Source organism: Lathyrus oleraceus, chromosome 5, assembly GCF_024323335.1.
Source record: "Lathyrus oleraceus cultivar Zhongwan6 chromosome 5, CAAS_Psat_ZW6_1.0, whole genome shotgun sequence".
NCBI classification, from domain to species: domain Eukaryota; kingdom Viridiplantae; phylum Streptophyta; class Magnoliopsida; order Fabales; family Fabaceae; genus Lathyrus; species Lathyrus oleraceus.
This window is the reverse complement of record NC_066583.1, coordinates 463,979,689-464,004,202: the sequence shown is the minus strand read 5'-3', so window position 1 is coordinate 464,004,202 and position 24,514 is coordinate 463,979,689.

Here is a 24,514-nt window from a genome sequence, read left to right as displayed (position 1 = left end):
TATTTTTATTTGTTTTTATGTATATCTATATGGAGACTAACAGTTATAATATTTGTGATTTTAGGTGGCCTCTGTTTCTAATCTAACTTTTCAGAAATGGAGAATACCGACACTATGCACGTAATCTTTCGTGACCCAGTTCAAGAGCAGTGCTACGCCATGCTTTCACAATGCACAATACTGCCCACCAGATATCCCGACTTGAGCTGCATGGAGGCATTACGCATTGAGCCTAGTGTCAGGCACTTGTGCAATCAGTTGCAGTGGGATGAATACACTGATGCTTTGCACGTGACTTACAGGAACCTGACTTTGGAGTTCCTTAGCTCGTTTACCTTCGAGCCTTATGTTGGTCACGCTAGTGATGAAGGATACATTAACTTCAGGTTGTTTGGGGCAGAATACACCTTCAACCACAAGCGTTTCGGCGACTTTCTTGGTTTTCATACTTCCTATGATGCTTCATCTGAGCTCCCCATGAGCTACTTTCTGAGCCGAGACGTCGAGAAGTTTTGGAGCGATATTACGTGTGGAGGCAGTCCTGACCCTTCCACCCAAATCTCTAACAAGATTCACAACCCTGCTTTCCGATACTTCCAGATGATCATTGTCCATACCTTCTTGGGGAAGAGTGACCCTAATACACATGTGAGTGCTGAAGAGATCTTCTTCATGTACTGTACCACTCAGTCACGCCCAGTAGACTGTGGAGCTTTCTTGATCGAGAGTCTATATATTAATTCTCTCTCTACTGCGAACCCTATACATGTTAGAAGCACAGTGACTCGTATAGCCTTAGCCCTGGGACTCGATAGAAGACTATCTCACCTGACGTCTAACTGCAGCTACTTCTTGATGGATATTGATTTCTGTCTGGACCGTGGCCTCATGAGGAGATCTTCTTTCCAACCGAATCAATACAGGCTGTTAATTGAGGGTGAGACCATTCACTACTTCACTTTACTTGACCCTCGGGTGACTTGTGTGATTGATCATGCCAACTGGGCCTATGCCATAGAAGGGCAGGGAGAGACGGTAGATGCGTCGAAGATTGCACCGATCAGAATCAAAGTCGATACCAACAATCCGAATCTCCAGACTCCGAGCATGCAGTCCGAATTGGTTAAGCTTCGCATGGAGATAGCTCAGTTTCGCCAGGAGCTTCCTGATGTTGCCTTGCAGGTTGAAGTATTAGTTGCCTCACACGACATCGAGACTGATATGCTGCATGATGAGATCGCCGATCTCTGACGCCAGATCATGGAGCTTCGAGGATACGAAGATGAAGAGACTCCACCGTACCTCGAGCATTGATCTCATCATGAACCGAGAAATGTCGTTTGAATTTCCCTATTTTTCCCGTTACTTATTATTCATGCCTATTTTTATTGTTTCCGCTGACATTATGATTGCTTTATTTTTCCTAAGATCTCTGGACTCGTGAATTATTATTGACTATTCATATATATATATATATATATATATATATATATATATATATATATATATATATATATATATATATATATATATATATATATTATATATAATATATATATATATATATTATATATATATATATATATATGCATTATTATAATATTATGTTTTTATTACCATTTTGTTTTAGTTTGTTTTATTTTACTTTACTATTTTATTTTGTTTTATTTTATTTTGTTTTGTTTTATTTTATTTTGTTTTACGTTATTTTGTTTTATTTTATTTCGTTTTATTTTATTTTATCAAGCTTAAATCAAAAAAAAAAAACATCATTCATGGATACCTATATGCACCCCCAATTACAAAAATGAAGACGAGAGGATTGAGGCCTAAGAAGCAAACAACATAGCCGGCCCAACCAAATCCGAAGACATGGCGGGCGCCATAGGCTTCATGGCAGGCGCCATGACATAAGGGTCAGATTTCCCTTTTTCACCATTTATACCTTCTTCAACATCTCCAAACCCATTTTCTTCTTCTCCCAACTGCACAAAAGTTCATAAAAAATTCCCAAAATTCTCATTTTCACTACAAACCATTACAATTTCCCAACTTCACTTCTCCATTTCTCCACCAAAATTCCATTTTTTTCATTTCTTTTCTATTAATACTCATTTTTCTCTACAATCACCATTAATGACCGGATTGGAGTTTAACGACATCATTCATCGTGGAGGAAACGGTGAGCGACAAAACAAGATTTTACAAAGATTGCAAACTCGGGAGATCCTCGCTACCAGGTATGTCGACGAAGACTGTTTGTACACTTTAGGCGCATACCATAGTGTTTTCCACATGCTTGATAATTTAGAATTACACAATATTTTTGCTAGTAAAGCACCCACCTACGATAGGCTCACTAGGGAATTTTTGAGTTCCCTAATTTATACTGTTTACCCCAGCACTGCTAACACGGTAGGTACTATCTATTTTAGAATGTTTAATGTAGAATACAAGTACACTACCGATGCTTTAGCGGGTTTGCTCGGAATGCCTTATGCTGATGGTGCTATCTGTGAGACGCCCTTGGATACTGAATGGGCACTCGAGGTATTTAATTTTTGGAACAGATTATCTAATGTTAATGTCACTTCCTTTGAAGGAATTTTTCGCTTCTAATATCCATAAACCGACCATACGTATTTTTCGATACCTCTTGGGATGTACTATATTTGCCCGGGAAAATTCTAACAAAGTAAATGCCCGAGAATTTCTATTTTTACAGGGTTGCCTCACTAATCGCAAGATCAATCCTGTTCCTTTCATGTTGGCCCACATGTCTTCCATCCTTAAAAAAGGAGGAACCTTTTCTTTCGGTGATTTGATTACCTCCATTACAAGAGCGTTGAATCTACACGCTGAGTTAGCCACCTTGGAACCACTCCCTCACCGCACCATTAACTTGAAGTTTTTGAAAGATATGAAATTATGCAAGGTGTAGCGAGAAGGTGGTTTTTACCTCATGATACATGGTGCAGCTGTACCCAGTGTTATCCTACCTTGCTCTCAGCGTACGAATGTGCGACATGTGAGGAACTGGACATAAGATCTTGATGCTCCACCCTTTACCGGTCCTTTTCCACCTAACGTTCCTATGGACGATGAGCAAGGGACCGATGATGAGTATGACTGGCGCGACCAGTCACTTGCTCATGATATTCCTGCTGCATCACCTGCACACACCACACCTTCTTCCTCTAACCCTTTTGCAGGTACCACTCCTGGTTTCTACATCACCGAGGAGATGTGGCGCGAGCACCTGGCTCGTGAGGAAAGGCGTGACACCCTCCTGAACACCATAAACCAACAACTGTCAGATAATATGAGTTTTATGGTAGCTTCCCAGCAGCGTAGTGAGCAATCACATCAGACTGTCACTGATTCCTTGCTTGCGATCACTAATGAGCAGCAACGCCAGCGACATGCTAATGAGCGTCACTTCGCTCTCATTGAAGCCACCCTAGGATCTCTCCTAGGTCACTCTCAGCAGCTGCAGGAAGGACTTAGTACTCGAACCAGACATCGTCGGCCCAGGCATCCTGACCAGGGCGGTGATGGTGACGGTACTGGTGCTCACCCATAGCTCTCTCTCTCTCTCTCTCTCTCTCTCTCTCTCTCTCTCTCTCTCTCTCTTCTAGGTTACTCCTACCCTATCTCATATCGAAACATTAAGGACAATGCTCGGTTTAAGTGTGGGAGGAGATTTTATCGCTTTTCATCTTTCCTTTATTTTTATTGCTTTTTATCGCTTTCCTTTACTTTTATCGCTTTTTACCTTTTTCTTTTATTTTTATTATATTTTGTTTATTTTAGTTGCTTGTTTTTTCCTTTCAATAAAATAACATGTGTCTGACGAGTCATCTGTGTAGTGTATCCTTATTTCCCCCATTTCTTTAACCTTACCAAAAAAATTTAGCCAAGAAAACAGTACATCTTGAACATTCAGGCTATAAGACAGGTTTATAACAGGATGTAAAAGACTTGGGAAAACTTTTTCTAAAAATCGGTATTGTCTTAACACCTTAGGCTTCATGATTATAAGAGTCGATCCCGATACCCCATATGTTGTAGCCCTAGTTTTTGTTCCAAATAAGTCCTTAAGTAGTTTATCCTAGCAGTCAGCTCCGGCTTAAGCATGCTCTACGTAGGGGATCGATGAAAATAAGTGAATGATCATAAAAATTCCTGCTTTGTTCTCAAATCGCATCAAAATTCGGGCTAGGTGACTCTCACACGGTCATTTAACCCAGCAAAATAAAAACATATGCGGAACATGCAGAAGAAAAATAAAAAAATAAATAATAATAAGCCTATTTATTTGTTGGTTCAGAGGTATCCGGTGCTGAACTTGGTAGGGTGGATTACGATCCAATCCCCCACAACTGCAAATTGGGTTAAATAAAGGGGTTACACCAACTTATGTACCGGAGCCCCATGCTTAGAAAAATAAAAAATAAAGCCTATTTGCTTGTTGGTTCAGAGGTATCTGGTGCTGAACTTGGTAGGGTGGATTACGATCCAATCCCCCACGACTACAAATTGGGTTGAATAAAAGGGTTACACCAACTTATGTACCAGAGCCCCATGCTTAAGATCATAATCACTAACCGGTCACTTTACTATGAGTATGTACGGATAACGGGCTTAATGTGATTGCACCTGGATGAAAAGGACTTTAAGAAAACAAAAAGAAGGCTTAGGTATGGTGGGGTAATGTGGATTGATTTGTATAGGAACGAAGCCTACGACCGCAATTGCGGGAAGTGTCACCACAATACCCTTAGTTTGATTCGTCAGTACTTATCGATACATTCCTTGAACGAACTCGTAAGTCTTTTTGCCTCAAATTAACTCTAGTTGATACTGATTTTCTTACATAAACTATAAAGAGTTTTGCTAGAGGACAAGCAAAGGTTTAAGTGTGGGAGAATTTGATCACACTGAGTTACACTGTGTTTTTTACTCGAATTTCACATGTTTATTAGGACTTTATTATCATTTTGTTTGTATTATGCTCTCTTTTCTCTTGTTTTCAGATATTTAGCACTTTCAGACTCTTTTGGAAGAAACAAAGCAAAAAGACCTAAAATTAGGGTTTTTTTGACGAAATTACACACATGGCATTGCACATGGCGGCCACTATGGGAGAAGCCATGAGTCATCAGCCCTCAACTAGGAGGTAACCTCCATGTTCCCATGATCCACCCCATTTACACACATGGAGGGCGCCATGAAGGGATGGCGGGCGCCATCTTTTGAAGTCACGTTCCCACTAAGAGGAAGTTGGAGGGCACCATGGTCTTTGCAATCTACTGAAAACCTCTACAAATAGCTCGTTCCATTTTGTTTTCTAATCATCCAACTTAGTTTTACAACACTAAGCATTGATTTATCATTTGTAATAGTGGTAATCCGTCACATCAGGGGGTTATCGCACCTTAGTGAGATTGAGTTGGGTCACTTCGAGTTGCTGTCGTCTTTAGCTTCAGGAGTCGGAGGTTTATTTTTGTACCCGATTTAAAGCCCTCAATTCGGAGCAGGTTCTTATTTATCGCTTTATTTATTTATTTCCCGCATCGCTTTTATTTTATTTATTTTCCGCATCGCTTTACTTTATTTATTTTCCGCACTCGCTTTACTTTATTTATTTTCCGCACTCGCTTTACTTTATTTATTTTCTGCATCGCTTTACTTTATTTATTTTCCGCATCGCTTTACTTTATTTATTTTACGCACTTTACTCGCTCTCCACGCCTCACATTCTAAAACAAACCTTTCATCAAGATTAACACCGTTGTGTTTGTTTGTGTTCCTATGTCTGAATAAATCTTTTAAAGGTTAGAATGTAAAGATCGCGGTTAAAGTAATGTTTCACATATTGAATATGTAGAAATACTTTAAAGTCTGTTTTGATTTTTAACTTGAGTTTTCTAAAACAAACTTGGTTAGTCTTAATTATTCGAGGAATGCGAAAGCACCCTGGCTTAGTAACTAGGATTTTTTATCACTTTAAGGAAAAACTATTTTTGAAACTGTTTTCGGACACGTTGATAGATTTAAAATCAGGAAACTCCTTGGGTAAACTTTCCAAATCAAAATCACTTTTCAACTAAGTTTACGAGTCTCATTTCTTAAAAATAGGTTTACTACTTTAGCGTTCTGCACACCTTTTATAAGTGACAATAAAATGCCTTAATTTAAGGGTAAACTCGGTTCTGAATACGCGAAAGCAACAGTTCCTATTAAAAGGATTCTTTTCAAGAGTAGAAAATATTGGCTCAAAAGTAGTTCTGTTTAGACAACCGAAACATCAGTTAACTAACGTGAATTACATTCAACCTGTCTTTACCTGCATTTATCATTTACCGTTATTTTGCAAACCCAATATCTCTTTTATACCGTCTTAGATAAACACCGTAACGATAGTAATCGATAGATTGACGATTGGTCTCTGTGGGATCGATATTCTTTTATATTACTTTGACGTAATTCGCGCACTTGCGAATCAACACGATCACATACTTAAGAGAAATAATTTTTTAATTTCTTTAAGTGATCTATAAGGAAGTGAAGTAAAACAAGTCAATGGGGCATTGGTTACATAACAACCAATCATATAGTAGTAAGGTTATGTAAATTGTTTAATTCTCAATTTGTTTATTCCAATTTTTTTTAAATCTTTTTTTCTCTTTTCTTTTTGGATCAGGTTAGCCCACTTTATATATTTTTCCTTTTATAATATATTTTTTTTTAATAAAATATATGATAGAAATAAATTTTTCAATTCACATTAAAACATCATAATAAAAATTTAAAAATTATATTAAATTAAAACAACAAAGAAGCAAAAATAAATAATGCTTTGGGTCATTCACAAGGCCCATAGAGGAAGGCCCAAGATCAAATATCAAGTTAAAAGGCATGCAAAGGAGGTAGACATTTATTCTAACTATAAGAAGAGAATTTTGCCTAATACATCAATCACCATCTAATCAAACTTGATAGTTGTCCCCATAACATGCCGCATCATATGCGAGTAATTTCAATCGCTCTCGGTATATAAGGGTAAAATGTGTAACACTCCTGTTTAATTATTCACTTATTAAATTATTTATTTAATTTAATTGAGTATTTTATTTAAATAATTATTTTGTGAATATGTGACATGTTGGCAGATGACGATATTTTTGTGGTTTTTTGTGTTAATTAATTTGGTTAGTTGGGATTAATTAAAGTAATTAATAAATTAGTTAAAAATTGGTGAGAATTTGTAGAGTTGGACCAATTATGGGAATTGTGAGAGTTTAGTGGTGAGAAAAGAAAGATGGAGTGTAGTTAGGCAAAATTTGAAATTTAGAGGAATTAACATAAAATACTATACATTCTTAAGTTAGACAAAAAAAATTAGGAATTTATATGCGAATTTAGTGGTGAGAAAAGAAAGGTGAAGCTTAGTTGAAAAAATAGTGAAATTTAGAGGAATTAAAAGGAAATACTATATATTTTTAAGTTAAACAAAAAATTATGAATTTAGATGATATTTTCTTCAATATGTAGAAACAAGAGAGATGAGAGAAAAAACTTTGAGGAAGGAGTGTTTGGGTTGAGAGAAGGAACCAATTGAGGTTGCCTTGCTGAATTTCTTTGGAGTTATAAGGTAGGGGGGATTATTCATCTATGAGTGGTTAATTTATGTATTGTATTTGGAATAATTGTTTTGTATGCTATGTGTTCAAAAACATGAGTTTTGTTGTGAAATTGGGGTTTCCTGAACTCGAAGATAGTATGGTTCAGTGACTACTTTGTTGGTATATTTGAATTGTCCTGTAAGAATTTTTGGGAGACATATTTGGTGTTTTTTTACCTCTAAGTCAGCTTGACGTTATTCTTGAAATGAATTGTTTGGAGTTTAACCATGTGTCTAGCATTTTCTTTGATAAGTCGGTGCAGTTTCTTGATTATGTAGAGAGTACATAGTCAAGTTTCTTGACCGCGAGCCAAATAGAGATATCCTTGAGTGAGCATGCTCAAGTGTTCATGATACTTACGTCATTGAGTTGGGGAAGCGAGCAGACGATTAAGAATATGTAAGACCCCAATTTTGACCCTAAGATCCCTCATACTATTCTCATCATATGCATTAACATTGGGATCATACCTTGGCATTCTCCTTACCCCTCATTCATTGGGTTTGTATTGGGAGAGATCACCAAGCATATTTGATTGTATCATACTTCATTTTTCTTTATTTACTAACCAAAATACCAAAAATATGTCATTTATAGTTTAACTGCTTTTGTAGGTAGTGTGTATGCTCACCTTTGATCTATCAAGCTCATATTTAGGGTTCAAGACCCTCAATTCAAGGAGATCAATCAAGAAATGGTTTACTATGGCTCTAAGTATCATATATGGATCCCTATGATCTTTACATGTTATTTTGATCAAGAGATCATCAAAAGTTTGAAGCTTGTTTGCCTTGGAAGCCCTAATTCATCTAGGTATCTTGTGTGACTTCTTCAACAAGTTTCTTCAACCAATTGGTCAAATATTTCAAGAGATACTCACATTTCATAATATTATGCATATATGATCCTCCATGAGTCCCAAAAGTCAAGAGAATATCAAGCTAGCAAGTTGGTTCATGGTGGCTGACTAGAGGAATTCAACTTGTCAAAACCGGGGTTCCCTAGACCCTATCTCCTACAATTTTTATCATATGAAAATTATTCTAAGAGAAACGTAACTATAAATGAAATTCCAAACAACTTTCATGTCGAGGTCAAGAGCTAGTTTTGCTTGGAAAGTCATTTTTTATGGTGAAAGATTATAGGTCATTTTGTCTAAACTCTAATTTGGAGGTCAACTTCCCAACATCATAACTTGCTCAATTTTTATGATATGAAATTTATTCAAGTTGCATAATAAAATTAGAGATGTCTACATCAACATTTATGTTTTGAGTAAGTTCAAATTCAACTTGCAAATGCATGTGCCAAGAGGAAACATTATTGGTCATTTTAGGCCAATACCATTGAACAAGTGATTTTCCTCAACTTCTAAAATGCATAACTCCTTCACCATAAATCTAAATTAGGTCAAATTTGTGACCCAATTGAAGGTATTTTAAATAGATACAACTTTGATGAAGGAACCTTTCTCATTTGAAGCCCATAGAAAAAGTTATTCAAGGTGGAAGAAGTGAACATATGGCTTGGTACTTAGAATTGTTTTTGATATGTTTGGTTTTTCAAACTTCCACATCAATATTCATTCTGATCCATGCTTCAAATGAAAAAGTGTTCAACATGAAAGTTGTTCCTCTTGATCTAACCATTCCAAAAAACTCAAAATCATCTCATTTGAACAAAGGATGAATGACTTACGCATGGGTTAAAGTTGAAGGACCATTTGGATAATATCAAGTTCCACTTTTCATACACGAATGCATGGCTTGACAACATGATTTTAGCATGGCTTACACTAAATTTTGGACCTTGGTGCATCACTTGATGGGCCTATCACACGCCCATGCAAGTATGCAAGAGAGTTTTTCAAGTTTTGCCAAAAATGGAAGTGTGCAATTATCAATCCCATTGGCCTATAAATAGAAGCTCTCTTGCTCAAAAATAGGGACCTCATGCGCAAGCTTTGATTCAGTAACCCTAAACCCTCACCATTAAAGGATAAGCTTGAAAATTTTCTTTAAAAATCGAGTTTGAATCTCTCACTGTTTTTGAGATTGAAACTCCAAGAGCCCACCCCTTTCCTTGATTCATTTCTACTTCATCAATCATCTGAAGCAAGGACAAGCATAATTGAGAGCAAGATCGTGCCAATCTGAAGCTCCATTGAAGGTGATTTTCAAGATTTTTCCACTCTTCGATTCTCTCTTATATATCCATTATTCTTGTTGATTTTTGGTTGTATGAAGTCCTACCAATGTAGGCAACAAGATTGAGTTGCTTAAAGGTTAAATCGAGGTAACTTAGATCATGATCCTCAAAATTCAACTCCATGTATCTTCCTAAATACTTGGAGTTAGACAAAATTGAGGCCAGATTCGAGCTCCTAACCATTTTTTCTTTAAGTCCATTTTTTCTTTAAATTGAGACCAGTCTGGTGATATCCTCCAGAGAAGAAGACCAGAGCTCTGGCTCCGACGATGTGTTGGCAAGTCTTTGAACCACATGATCCATTCAAAATGTTTTAATCTTGAGCGTTGGTTGTGATTACCACGTGTGTTGCGTAGTTGACTAATGACCACATGGAACGCGCGTTTGGGACCATCTTATATGCCACCTCAATTAATGAGGGAGATCAGATGGTCCACGTATTTTTTATTTTCTGATTTTCATTTTTATTGCTTTACTTCCATTAATTCATATTAATTTTAATATTGATCCAAAAAATATGGGACTTTCACCAAAAAAATTCAAAAAATTTTCTCTTTCATTTTCTGAATTAAAATTATTTTTTTGATCAATATTAATATTTTTCATGATTGAATTGTTTTTGTGCATATTTTTAATTGTTTAAAAATACTTCTGACTTTTCAAAAATAGTGAAAAAATTTCTTCAGGGTCTTTTGACTTTGTTTGACTTATGATAAATCTCTTTGCCATTTATTTGTTGTTTTGAAGAGGTTTTAGGTTTTTGATCAAACATAATTTAATTTAATGCATTTTTAATTGATTTTTAATTGTTTAATTGTGAATAAATTGTGTTGAGCTATTTTTACTAACTTTTGAAGTTTGACTATTGTGTTTGGTCCTTGGTCAAAATTGATTTGACTTTGTTGGATTAAATTCATTGGATTTAGGGGATTGATGAAATATATATTTCATCTCCTAAAATGAATGAATGATTTTAATTTGATAAAATTCCTCCCATGACCAATTTGTGTTTGTCTCATTTCCCCTCCCTCTTCATCTTCAATCCCATTCTATCCCATCCATTCCATTGACTAATGATATCTCTACATCCTAAGGATAATTGGTTCATAAACCAATAGAAGTATGGATGCGATTAGGTCTGCCCTTTTGTCATATTCTTTTTAAGTGTTGTATGTTTTAGGAGTATGGTTCATTATAACATATCTCTAACATGCATTAAAACTAAAATTTCTATTGCCCGACCTCAGATAGTTGTGAATTCTACATAAGTCCAATTATGATTGCTTAATATAGCACTAAATTTTGACCCAAAAGCATATCATTCTAGTAAGTGAGATTGTAAGTCTCCCCCCTTTCATGGTATTGTGTGGAAACTTAGCCTAACCTTCTCTAAACGCACGAGGCCCGACCTTCTTATCAAAAGCTTTCTTCATTCTTTGCTGATATAACTTTCCATGACACATGGCAGTCAACCTCTTCTCTTCAAGCAAATTCAGCTGATCATACCTGGTCAGACACCTTCTAGCCTCAGTCAACTTGGCTTCCATCAAGACACGCAATGATGGGATCTCCACCTTACTGGGAGCAACTTCCATGCCATAAACAAGTGAGAAATGGATTTCCTTTATTGAAGTGAGGATGGATGTACGATACCCATGCAAAGAAAATGGGAGAATCTCATGTAAATCCTTGTACGTCACAACCATCTTCTGGATAATCTTCTTGATGTTCTTGTTTGCAGCTTCAACAATCCCATTCATCTTAGGTATGTAGGAAGACAAATTGTGATGTCCAATCCTAAAGTCTTTGCAAAGAGCTTCCACCATATTATTGTTCAAGTTAGATACGTTATCGGTAATGATCTTACTTGGCACACCATAACGCCATATAATCTGATTCTTCATAAACCTCACAACAACTTGCTTGGTTACATTCGCATACGATGCCGCTTCAACCCATTTTGTGATGTAGTCAATAGACACTAAAATGAAACGATGTCCGTTCGAAGCTTTGGGTTCAATCATGCCAATCATATCAATTCCCCACATGGAGAAGGGCCATGGAGAGGCAATGACGTTTAACAGTGTTGGACGAACATGAATCTTATCTGCATAAATTTGACACTTGTGGCATTTCTTCACAAACATGCAACAATCAGATTCCATTGTCATCCAATAGTAACCTGCTTTCAACATCTTATTTGCCATAGCATGTCCATTGGAATGAGTACTAAAGGAACCTCCATAAACTTCAGTCATCAATAAGTTTGATTCGTGTCTATCCAAGCATCTGAGCAAAACCATATCGAAGTTTCTCTTGTACAATACGTCACCATTCATGTAGAAATTGCCGGCTAATCTTCTCAAAGTCTTCTTATCTTTCAAAGATGCCCCAGGCAGGTAAATCTGACTTTGGAGAAAACATTTGATATCAAAATAACACGGCTTCTCATCTTTGGCTTCTTCAACAACAAACACATGAGCTGGCCTATCAAGACGGATCACGGTCAAATTGGGAACTTCATTCCAATACTTCACTACAATCATTGAAGTCAATGTTGAAAGAGCATCTGCCATCCAGTTTTCATCTCGAGGGATATGATGAAACTCAACCTTTTTAAGTAAAGTTGAAATCCTCCTCGCATAATCTCTATATGGTATCAAACCGGGTTGATTCGTCTCCCATTCGCCTTTGATCTGGTTTACGACCAATGCCGAATCTACACAAACGTCCAAATACTTGATTATGAGATCAATGGCCTCTACTATCCCCATAATGAAAGCTTCATACTCAGCCATATTATTTGTACACTTGAAAGTCCATATACCTGTAAATGGAAGATACGTGCCTCGAGGAGTAATGATCACTCCCCCAATGCCATTACCATATTGATTAACAACTCCATCAAATACCACGCCCCAACGGGAACCAGGTTTTAGCCCTTCTTCAACCAATGTTTCATCACAATCTTTCATTTTCAAGTACAAAATCTTTTCATCAGGAAAATCATACTACACTGACTGGTAATCTTCAATTGGTTGGTGAGCCAAATGGTCAGGCCAAGATACTACATTTGATTGCCTTTTGAGATCGGTATTCAATATCATATTCTGATAACAACATCTGCCAACGAGAAATCCTTCCAGTTAAAGCAGGCTTCTCAAAAATATACTTGATTGGATCCATTTTGGATATCAGCCAAGTGGTATGGTTTAACATATATTGACGCAGACGCTTAGCAGCCCAAGCCAATACACAATAAGTCTTCTCAATCATAGAATAACGAGTCTCACAATCGGTGAACTTCTTACTGAGGTAGTAAATAGCATATTCCCTTTTTCCAGTCTCATCTTGCTGACTTAAAACACAACCCATACTCTCTTCAAGCACAGTCAAATACATGATCAAAGGTCTTCCTTCCACAGGCGAAGATAGAATCGGAGGCTCAAGCAGATATTCTTTTATACTAATGAAATCTTTCTGGTAATCTTCGGTTCAATCACAAGACTGATCTTTCTGAAGAAGCTTGAATATAGGCGCACATGTGGCAGTCATGTGTGAAATGAATTTTGAGATATAATTCAAGCGACCGAGAAAGCCTCTGACTTGCTTCTGAGTTTTGGGCGCAGGAATCTCTTGTATTTCTTTGACCTTGGCGGGATCAACTTTAATACCCTTTTTGTTTACACTAAAGCCGAACAACTTACTAGAACAAACACCAAAAGTACACTTATTGGGATTCAAGCAGAGTTTATACTTCCTCAAACGCTGGAATAGCTTCAACAAATGCTCAACATGTTCCTCTTCATCAATGGATTTGGCAATCATATCATCAACATAAACTTCAATCTCTTTATGCATCATATCATGAAAAAGAGTAGTCATTCCTCTCTGGTAAGTTGCACCAACATTCTTTAGACCGAAAGGCATCACTCTATAACAGAATGTTCCCCAGGGTGTAATGAATATGGTCTTCTCCATATCCTCGGGTTCCATCTTGATCTGATTATATCCGGAAAATCCGTATATAAATGAAAAGACTTTGAATTTAGTTGTATTATCTACAAACATATCAATGTGTGGCAGACGGAAATCATCTTTCGGACTGGCTTGATTCAAATCTCTATAATCAACACACATACAGACTTTTCCATCCTTCTCGGAACAGGCACAATGTTGGCCACCCACTGCGGATACTCAGTAGTAACAAGGAAACCAATATCAATATGCTTTTGAACTTCTTCTTTGATCTTCACTGCCATATCAGGATGAGGCCTCCTCAACTTCTTCTTGACTGGTGGGTATTCTGGCTTCAAAGACAATCTATACTCCACAATCTCAGAATCCAACCCAGGCATGTCTTGATAGGACCAGGAAAACACATCTGAATACTCTCGGAGAAGATCAATCAACGCCTTCTTGACCTCTAGACACAGTCGAGACCCAATCTTGACTTCCTTCACATCATCCTCGGAACCCAAGTTGACTAACTCAATCTACTCTTCGAATGGCTGAATTGCTTTTTCCTCGTGCTCAAGTAGACGAGACAATTCATCATATACTTCTTCACCACTTCCTTCCTCAGCCTCAAACACCGGGAATTCAAAATTTGATGAAGGAGTAGGATCATTGTATTCAATGGGTTTAGAAACCAACCTGCATAATGATTTGATATTTTGATTTTCGAGAAGTGATTTGGTGACCAAATATTATGCAGATGGGCAATTATATTTATTTATTCATGTTTTTTGTGATTACCATTTTCCAAAAAAAGTAAAAAGTAAAAATAAAACATCATAGATGCGGATGAATAGAATTGAATTTTATTAATGATCAAATTTGAAAATGCCTAACAATATTCACTTCTCCTTTAGGCATAGGAGAAGGATTTTCAAAAACAATAAAAGCAATTACTTAGAACGATGCATAATAACAGGAACATCGACAACAGTCCAATTGTTGCAAGCTTTTCCATGCACCACAAAATTGGTGCAGTCTTTATCTTCATCACCCTTGATCACGTCAGCTAAGTGTTGTTCATTACCATGAATGAACCCTCCTCTACGGAAACTGGGTTGCACATCTTCAGCTCTAATCTCAGATGAACCTTCTTGGAATCCCAAACCGGCTCTGCTCTGGTTCTTGGTGGCCTCTACCATCCGGCCCCATTGATCAGAAATACCATCTTCAACAATCTTCTGAGCATCTTTGAAGGACGACATGGGTGCCCCAACTCTCTTTTCCTCTTCAATAGATAGAGCCTTGAACGGAGTTCCAACCTCATCCTCAGCTTCTACATAAGAGAAAGATGACAGGTGGCTTACCAACAAAGCCTTTCCCCACCGATAATAACAAGCTTTCCATTCTTGACAAACTTCAATTTCTGGTGCAAAGTTGACGTGACGGCTCCTTCCTCATGTATCCATGGCCTTCCTAACAAACAGTTATAGGTAGGTGGATATCCATTACTTGGAAAGTAATTTGGAAATTACTCGAACCTATCTTCACAAGAAGGTCCACCTCACCAATCAAACCACTATATCTCATCGGAACTCCTTGATAGGACAATCTAGAAAGAGTTGACTTGGGAAGTACATTAAAGGAAGAACCAGTATCAACTAGTACATTCGACAGAGCATCCTCCTTGCAATTTCTTGAAATGTGCAACGCTATATTGTGATTGCTACCCTCCTCAGGGAGTTCTTCATCACAAAATCTCATATTATTACAGGAAGTGATGTTAGCCACAATATGATCAAATTGATCCACTGTAACATCGTGCTCTACATAAGCTTACTCCAATCCTTTTTTCAATGCTTCTCCGTGTGCTTCAGAATTCATGAGCAGAGACATCACTGAAATCTTGGAAGGGGTTTGGAGCAACTGCTCCACCATATTGAACTCGCTCTTCTTGATTAACCGAAGCACCTCATCATCATCATTAGGCTTCAAACTGCAGGACTCACCAGACTCACACTTTGGAGCGCTAACCAGATCCACTACAGGCACATTCACCTTCTTACTAACAGACACATCTTCTACATTCTTCGGGAATACCGACCCAAAAACACGACCGCTACAGGTCACCTTCATCACATCAACAATACTCACAACAGAAGTAGTCGTAGATAAAGGAACCTCTTGACCATTCTCTAACATAGTCGCAATGTACTGACAGCCTTATCGGATGCATACGGGACTGGACCCGCTAACCGTATAACCAACGGCGATACCAATCTATTGCTGACATTGTTATCGCTGCTGCTGTCAAATTGAATCACCACTCCCTCTGGTGTCTTGAACATAAGAACTATAACATTCACATCGTCACCCAAGTTAAGGGACTGAAGTATCTGGATCATACCCTCATCCATCAACCTCTGGATGTCTCTCTTCACAACCATACAACCTCGAGGATTAACACTACAGATTGCACAACCATCACGATCATGCTCACAATCACTCACCAAACAGATATCCTTGTGGATTATCACCAAGGACCTTCAAATGAAACGAACATCGTAAACTTTAAACTCCCCAGGACAACCATCTACCATATTAACGGAAGGGTTACCATGAGTGGGTAATGGGTTAGATTTGACATTTGGCGCACGGTCCTCAAAGGACACCATTCCATTTTTGACTAACTTCTGGAATTCATGCTTCAGGGGGTAACAGTTCTCGATATCATGGCCAGGAGCCCCTTGGTGAAAGGCATAGTGAAGCTCGGGCTTGTACCACCATGGAAGTGGTTCATGAATTTGTCGAAGATTGCTCGGTTGCAAAAGGTTCTTGAGAACCAATGATGGATACAATTCAGCATAAGATATAGGAATCGGGTCAAAAGAGACCTTCTTCCTCTCTAAATTCTGTTGTTGTTGATGATTGTTGGTATTGTTGTTATTGTAGTTGTTTATACTTTGCGGTGGCTGTTGTTGACGTTGTTGTTGAACGGGCATTGATTGATTGTTTGAAAACACTAGAATGACATATGATACTTGATAATGATGTTGACGAGGTTGTAGACTTCTTCTAACATGAGTTCTCCTCTGCCTCCCAATGGGTACTACATTAGTCTCGCCTTCTTTCTTTCTGGCAAACCCACAATTGTACTTCTTGCTAGACGAAACCTCCTCTTTAGACAATTGTCCCTCTCTGACACCTTCTTCTAACCTCATCCACATGTTTACCGTTTCGGTAAAATCACTGGGGGCATTGGCAATCATGCGCTCATAGTAAAATGAGCTCAGGGTCTTGAGAAAAAATCTTGGTCATCTCCTTTTCTTCCAAAGGAGGGGTAATCTGAGCGGCAAGCTCTCTCCATCATTGAGCGTACTCTTTGAACGTCTCCTTATCCTTCTAAGACAATGACCTCAACTGGTCTCTATCCGACACCATATCCACATTATACTTGTACTGATTCACGAAAGCCTCACCTAAATCATTGAATGTGCGGACACTTGCACCATCCAAACCCATGTACGATCTCAGAACCAATCAGACTGTCTTGGAAATAATGGATCAGTAACTGATAATTATCAGTTTGTGTCGACATCTTTCTAGCATACATGACGAGATGATTGAGTGGACAAGTATTCCCCTTATACTTTTCAAAGTCAGGAACTTTGAACTTCATCGGGATCTTAACATTAGTAACCAAGCTATGTTCTGCAACACTCTTACCAAACAAATCTTTTCCCCTCAGGGTCTTCATCTCCTTTCACAGCTCAAGGAATTGGTCTTTCATTTCATCCATCTTCTCATAAACAACAGGACCCTCAGATAGCTCAGAATGATAGATGGTGTCCTCGACACGAGGCAGGGTGTGAATAATCGGTGGTGGAACAGACATGACCGAGCAAGATTCCGACATGGAAGAAAAAGTAGGCGTGAAACCGTCAGGCACAAAGTTGGGTGGCATTCCTCACGGAAATCCGGCAGGCATGGCAGGAGAAAAATGAGCAGCAGACACGGTTGAAGAAATAACCTCAGAAATGACCGTCCTCTGAGGAGGAGGAGTTGTAGGCGTTGGAGAAGATTGACTTTGAGCATCTAGGACTGACTCCATCATGGAAGTCAGGCGGGCAATCTCTTCCTTCAAGTATTTGTTCTCTTGCTCTAGATGTTCCATGATTCTTGGATGATTGGCGCGAGTATTGTATCGATGAGTCAGCTTGGCTAAAGCACATAAGAAGAACCAATAAGACATCTAGCAAAAGAGAAACTTGTTTATGCAAATGATGCATGAAATGCAATGCTTAATTGTTTTTTTAATTTCAAGGAACATACTATTTTATTTGCAAATAACAATTGCACAATTAGATTGACCATAAAAATCTCTTTTATTTATATAATTTTGAAGGATTAGACTGAGTACAATTTCAGAAACCAAAAAATTACAAAATACAAGAGAAAAGGAAACTACTCATCCTAAGGATCCCTAAAAATAATGTCATATGATCTAGCCGCAGGCGCATACTTCCTTCAGATGCGTCGGATCTCAGACTCAAAAGAAGTATTCATCCGAGTCTTCTCGAGGACAAGCTGATCAACAATCTTCTTCCAAGCAATGGAAGGCCAAGGCATAATAGAGGAAGATGATACCTCTGGCTCTCGTTGCCTCTTCATTACTCGGTCTTCAAGAAGCTCAATAAGTGCATCTTTATCCTTAGACTCAAGCTACAACTCCTCATGCTTCCTGCTAAAAGCATGGAAACGCTCTTCCCACCTATCCTTCTCTTGCTTCATCTTGGCGAGTGCGTCTTCCAACTCCTCTACATCTTGGTTAGGGAGAGTTAATCGATCAACCACAACCATAGACATAGGTCTCTCACAAGCATAAGGCATCTTCAATTCCAAAGCTCTCTTCTTCACTCAAAGAGTGTAAGCTTCTAAAGCTACACAATTGCACAGACCAAGCTCAGATCTTTCTTTCCTATGCACATTATGCTAAGCATGTACAATCTTCTGCTTCAAATGTTAGGGATCTTTACCCTCTTGATAGAAAAGACCTTCTAACAAAGTGTTATTAGGTTTGTCTCTTAAGGAGAACCCAAGTTGACGACAAGCCAAAGTAGGGTTGTAGTTAATTCCTCCTTGCGTACCAATGAGAGGCACATTAGAGAATTCACCACAACAATCGATAATCTCCAAGCTACTCAATGAAGTATCATACCAAACTATATCATCATTAGTGAGAGACATAAGTCTCTGAGACCACCTTAGACATTGTTTGTTCTCCACAAAAGCAGGCGTCTGAGGCAAGTGCAAAATAAATCACTTGTACAGAAGAGGAACACATCATACAATCGTTTCACCACCCTTAGAATTCCTTAAATGCAAATAGAAGTACATATCACCCAACAAAGTAGGCACAGGGTTCCTAATCAAGAAAGTTCTAATGGCGTTAACATCAGCAAAACCGTCAATGTTAGGGAACAAAGCTAAACCATATATGAGCAACACAAAGATAGCTTCAAAAGCATCCACACTACCGGCTTGAGCAAAGGTAGTAGCTTCCTTGATGAGGAACTCAGAAGTCAACCCAAACAGCCCTCCTTTCTTCACCCAATGAGCCTCTATCTCAGACTTCTTCAAGTGAAGAGCTTCATCTATGATGTGAGATCTGGGAATCTCATTCAATCCACTAAAAGGAACTTTGTTAGAAACACGTATTCCCAAGAGATGGGCATACTCCTCTAACGTAGGCACAAGATGATAATCTGGAAAAGTGAAGCAGTGCTAGAGAGGATCATAAAACTGAACCAACACACTCAAAAGTCCTTCGACCATATCAGCAGACAAAACAGATAGCAGCTTCCCATGACATTGCTTGAAGTCCAAGGGATCTGATATAAAGGATGATATCTTCCATAACTCTTTCAAATCGGGACATCTGAAACTGTACTTCTTAGTGTTCCTTTGCCACAATCCATGGTCTTAAAATATTAGCAAATAAGACTTCAGTTCCTTGAAATTATTTTTTGTGTGATGAATGTTATGATGCCCATGAATGCATGAATGCAACAATCACAAGTAAGGGATCACACACAAGGCAAACAAACAAGGTTCAAGGGATGAATCAAATCTTTGTCAAGATCAATCATCCATTTTGGTGGACTATGGTTTTCACCTTATCAACACCCAAGTTCCATTGATATTGACAAGACTTGATTGGATCAACTAAGAATCAAGGGTTTGTTGCGAGTCACGAGCATGGATTCTGGGTAAGAACCATCCCAAAGGAGTGTACTAAGGATAAAACATGTAGATCATGTTCTAAAAAGTTCCCAGAGTCTTAGTTCCATCTATCGGATATTACAGGTGTAGCGGTAAATTCATGATCATCAAGCTACGGATAAGCTAGAGATCAAATAACAAGAGTCACCACCACACTTTTATTGTTTCCAAGGGAAAAGGGAAAAGTACGAACAAAACCCAAAAGTAAGAAGTTTTCAAATCAAAACTAATAAAATGTCAGAGATTACAGGTAAGGGGGTTGGTTACACAGAGGGAACGTGTTAGCACCCAAAATGTCCTAGGTACGCCTAGGGAGCCCTTTTTTTGTGCATATGTATTTTGTATAAAATGATGTTTACAAACAAATAGAATGGGGGGATGAGAAGAGAATTCATTAATTATATTGTTGTGTTTGACAAGACCTTCGAACTTGTGCCTACGTACTAACATAAAAATGAGGGATCAAAACCTCGTAGTTCATGATACAAATTTCAAAGTGGATGCATTGCTTTTAACAAAATTTAAGTTTGAAAGGCACAAAGGCCTAAAAATGGTCTGAATGAGTTAGTTCTTTTTGGCTTTTTGAAACTGTAGGTCAAGTATAGTTAAGTTTATTTATAAATTTGATTTAAGAAAAGAAGTTTGAAAATGCAATGGCATAAGGCCAAAGTTTCTATCTTTTTGCAAAGTGGTCAAAGTTTAGAACAAAATAAGTTCAAGCAAAGAAAGTTTTAAAAGGAGGGAGAGATTTTGAAATTAAAGAAATGGGGAAAAGATGAAGAGACTAACCCTATGCACAAAATTAAAAGTTCAGAGTTGAAAAGATCTGACCGATGGGTAGCAATCCAATAGGCAAGAATGCCATATAGAAAACCCAAATTCCCTTGGACATTTAGAATCAAGCAACACACAAATTCACAATTATATCAATCTTGAAGAGAAAAGGCATCAAATAAAGATAGCCACATCCAAGCTTAGCCACTCCATGATCTTCTTCAAATTAGCCCATGTAACAGATGAATTCCATAAGTCACAGGTTCAAAATAACAGCTTCACAATGATCATGTTGCAGATGAAATCAAAGGGATCTTGAATGATGTATCAAATGAAGTTCCAAATTGCAAGCACTTGGTTTCATAAAATTTGGCATTGTCCAAGTCCTTTAGCATAGGAATGTTGCCTAAATTCTAAGTCCATTTGTCCAAGATCAAGCCAACAGTCCACGCAAAAGTTTTTTAGGGTTTTTTGTTGTTATTATGTACATTAATGGTCAAAGACCACACAAACAAGCAAAGTATACACAAACAAGATATATCACACAATATGGTCCCAATGGACAAAGTGAAAATTGCATTAAAATAAACAATTCGAATGGTATGAATAATGGGAAATGAATAAAGACTAAAATTAAATGACATTAAAGTAAATGTCTTGAAGTTAAAAGTTAGTTGTTAATGAGTTAGAAGTTAATATTGTTTTGCTTTTGCTTTTCATTTTAAGTCATTCTTTAGAGAACACTCAACCCACTTGTCACAAGCATGGATCTTGAGCAAGACATCTTCCAAAGAAAGGAAAAAAGGCCAAGTTTCCACACAATACCATGAAAGAGGGGAGACTTACAATCTCACTAACAAGAATGTTATGCCTTTTGTGTCACAAATTTAGCGCTATATTAAGCAATCGTAATTGGACTTATGTAGAAGCCACAACTATTTGAGGTCGGACAATAAAATTTTGGTGTTAATGCATGTTAGAGACATAGTATAATGGACTATGCTCGTGAAACATACCACACACAAAAGGAATATGCAATAGAGGTGGCCTAATCTCATCCATAATTATGTTGATTTTTCAACCAACTAGCCTTATGACTTTGAGATATCTTAGACCAAATGAGATGAATGCATAAAGAATGGGAATGAGATGAAGAGGGAGGGGGAATGAATCAAAAATCAAATTGGCCAAAGGAGGACTTTTACCAAAATAATATCATCCATTCATTTTGGAAGATGGAATGTACATTCCATAAATCCCCTAAATCCAATGATATTAACTTGACAAAGTCAAATCAACCTTGACCAAGGCCCAATAACAAGAGTCAAACTCAAACAAGTCATCACAATTGGTCATCACAATTAATTGGCATTTATTCAAATTAAAAAGACTAAAATAATATATTTAAATTAAATATGGTTTGTCAAATTCCTAAAAGCTCATCAAAACACCAAAGAAATGGCCCTGAGATTTATCATAGGTCAAACAAGGTCAAAGGACCTTGGAGAAAAAATTTCAGAATTTTTAAAGACTTAAAAGTATTTTTAAACAAATAAAACAAAATGCAAAATCAATTAAATCATGAAATTTTTTAATAATGATCCAAAAAATAATTTTAATTCAGAATATGAAAGAGGAAATTATTTGAAAATTTTTGGTGAAATTCTCATATTTTTTGGATCAGTATTAAAATTAATATGAATTAATGAAAATAAAAGGATTAAAATGAAAATAAAAAAATAGCAAAAACCATGGACCACTTGATCTCCCTCATTAATTGAGGTGGTAGATCAAGTGGTCCTTAGTGTGCGCTCCATAATGGACACTAGTCAATGCGCTGCAGGGATGGTAATCAGAACCAACGTGTGAGATTAAAACATTTGAAATGGATCATGTGGTCTGGAGAGATGCCAACACATCGCCGAAGCTGTAACTCCGATCTTCTTCTCTAGTGGACCTCACCGGACTGGTCCACCCTCAACCATCACCAAAATAAAAAAGGAGGACATGATCTGAAGGAAAAAATGGTGTAGAGCACGAATTTGACCTCAATTTCAACTAACTCCAAATATATAAAAAGATATGAGGAGTTGAATTTTGAGGTGTGTCAACTGAGTTGCTTCGATTTGACCTTTAAGCAACTCAATCTTCTTGCCTACATTGGTAGGACTTCAGACAACCAAAGATCCAAGAGAGGAAATGATGTTTAATAGTGTCGAAGGAACATGAATCTTATCTGCATAAATTTGACACTTGTGGCATTTCTTCACAAACATGCAACAATCAGATTCCATTGTCATCCAATAGTAACCTACTCTCAACATCTTATTTGCCATAGCATGTCCATTGGAATGAGTACCAAAGGAAACTTCATAGACTTCAGTCATCAATAAGTTTTCTTTGTGTCTATCCAAGCATCTAAGCAAAACCATATCGAAGTTTCTCTTGTACAATACGTCACCATTCATGTAGAAATTGCCAGCTAATCTTCTCAAAGTCTTCTTATCTTTCAAAGATGCCCCAGATGGGTAAATCTGACTTTGGAGGAAACACTTGATGTCGTAATACCACGGCTTCTCGTCTTTGACCTCTTCAACAACAAACACATGAGCTAGCCTATCAAGACGCATCACGGTTAAATTGGGAACTTCATTCTAATACTTCACTTCAATAATTGAAGTCAACATTGAAAGAGCATCTGCCATCCGGTTTTCATCTCGAGGGATATGATGAAACTCAACCTTTGTAAAGAAAGCTGAAGTCCTCCTTGCATAATCTCTATATGGTATAAAACCGGGTTGATTCGTCTCCCATTCTCCTTTGATCTGGTTTACGACCAATGTTGAATCTCCATAGACGTCCAAATACTTGATTCTGAGATCAATGGCCTCTTCTAGCCCCATAATGAAAGCTTCATACTCAGCCATATTATTTGTACACTTGAAAGTCCATATAGCTGTAAATGGAAAATACGTGCCTCGAGGAGTAATGATCATTGCCCCAATGCCATTACCATATTGATTAACAACTCCATCAAATACCATGCCCCAACGGGAACCAGGTTCTGGCCCTTCTTCAAGCAATGTTTCATCACAATCTTTCATTTTCAAGTACAAAATCTCTTCATCAGGAAAATCATACTACACTGACTGGTAATCTTCAATTGATTGGTGAGCCAAATGGTCAACTAAGATACTATATTTGATTTCCTTTTGAGATCAGTATTCAATATCATATTCTGATAACAACATCTGCCAATGGGCAATCCTTCCAGTTAAAGCAGACTTCTCAAAAACATACTTGATTGGATCCATTTTGGATATCAGCCAAGTGGTATGGTTTAACATATATTGACGCAGACACTTAGCAGCATAAGCCAATATGCAACAAGTCTTCTCAATCATAGAATACCGAGTCTCACAATCAGTGAACTTTTTACTGAGGTAGTAAATAGCATATTCCTTCTTTCCAGTCTCATCTTGATGACCTAAAACACAACCCATACTCTCTTCAAGTGTAGTCAAATACATGATCAAAGGTCTTCCTTCCATAGGCGGAGACAGAATCAAAGGCTCAAGCAGATATTCTTTGATACTAATGAAAGC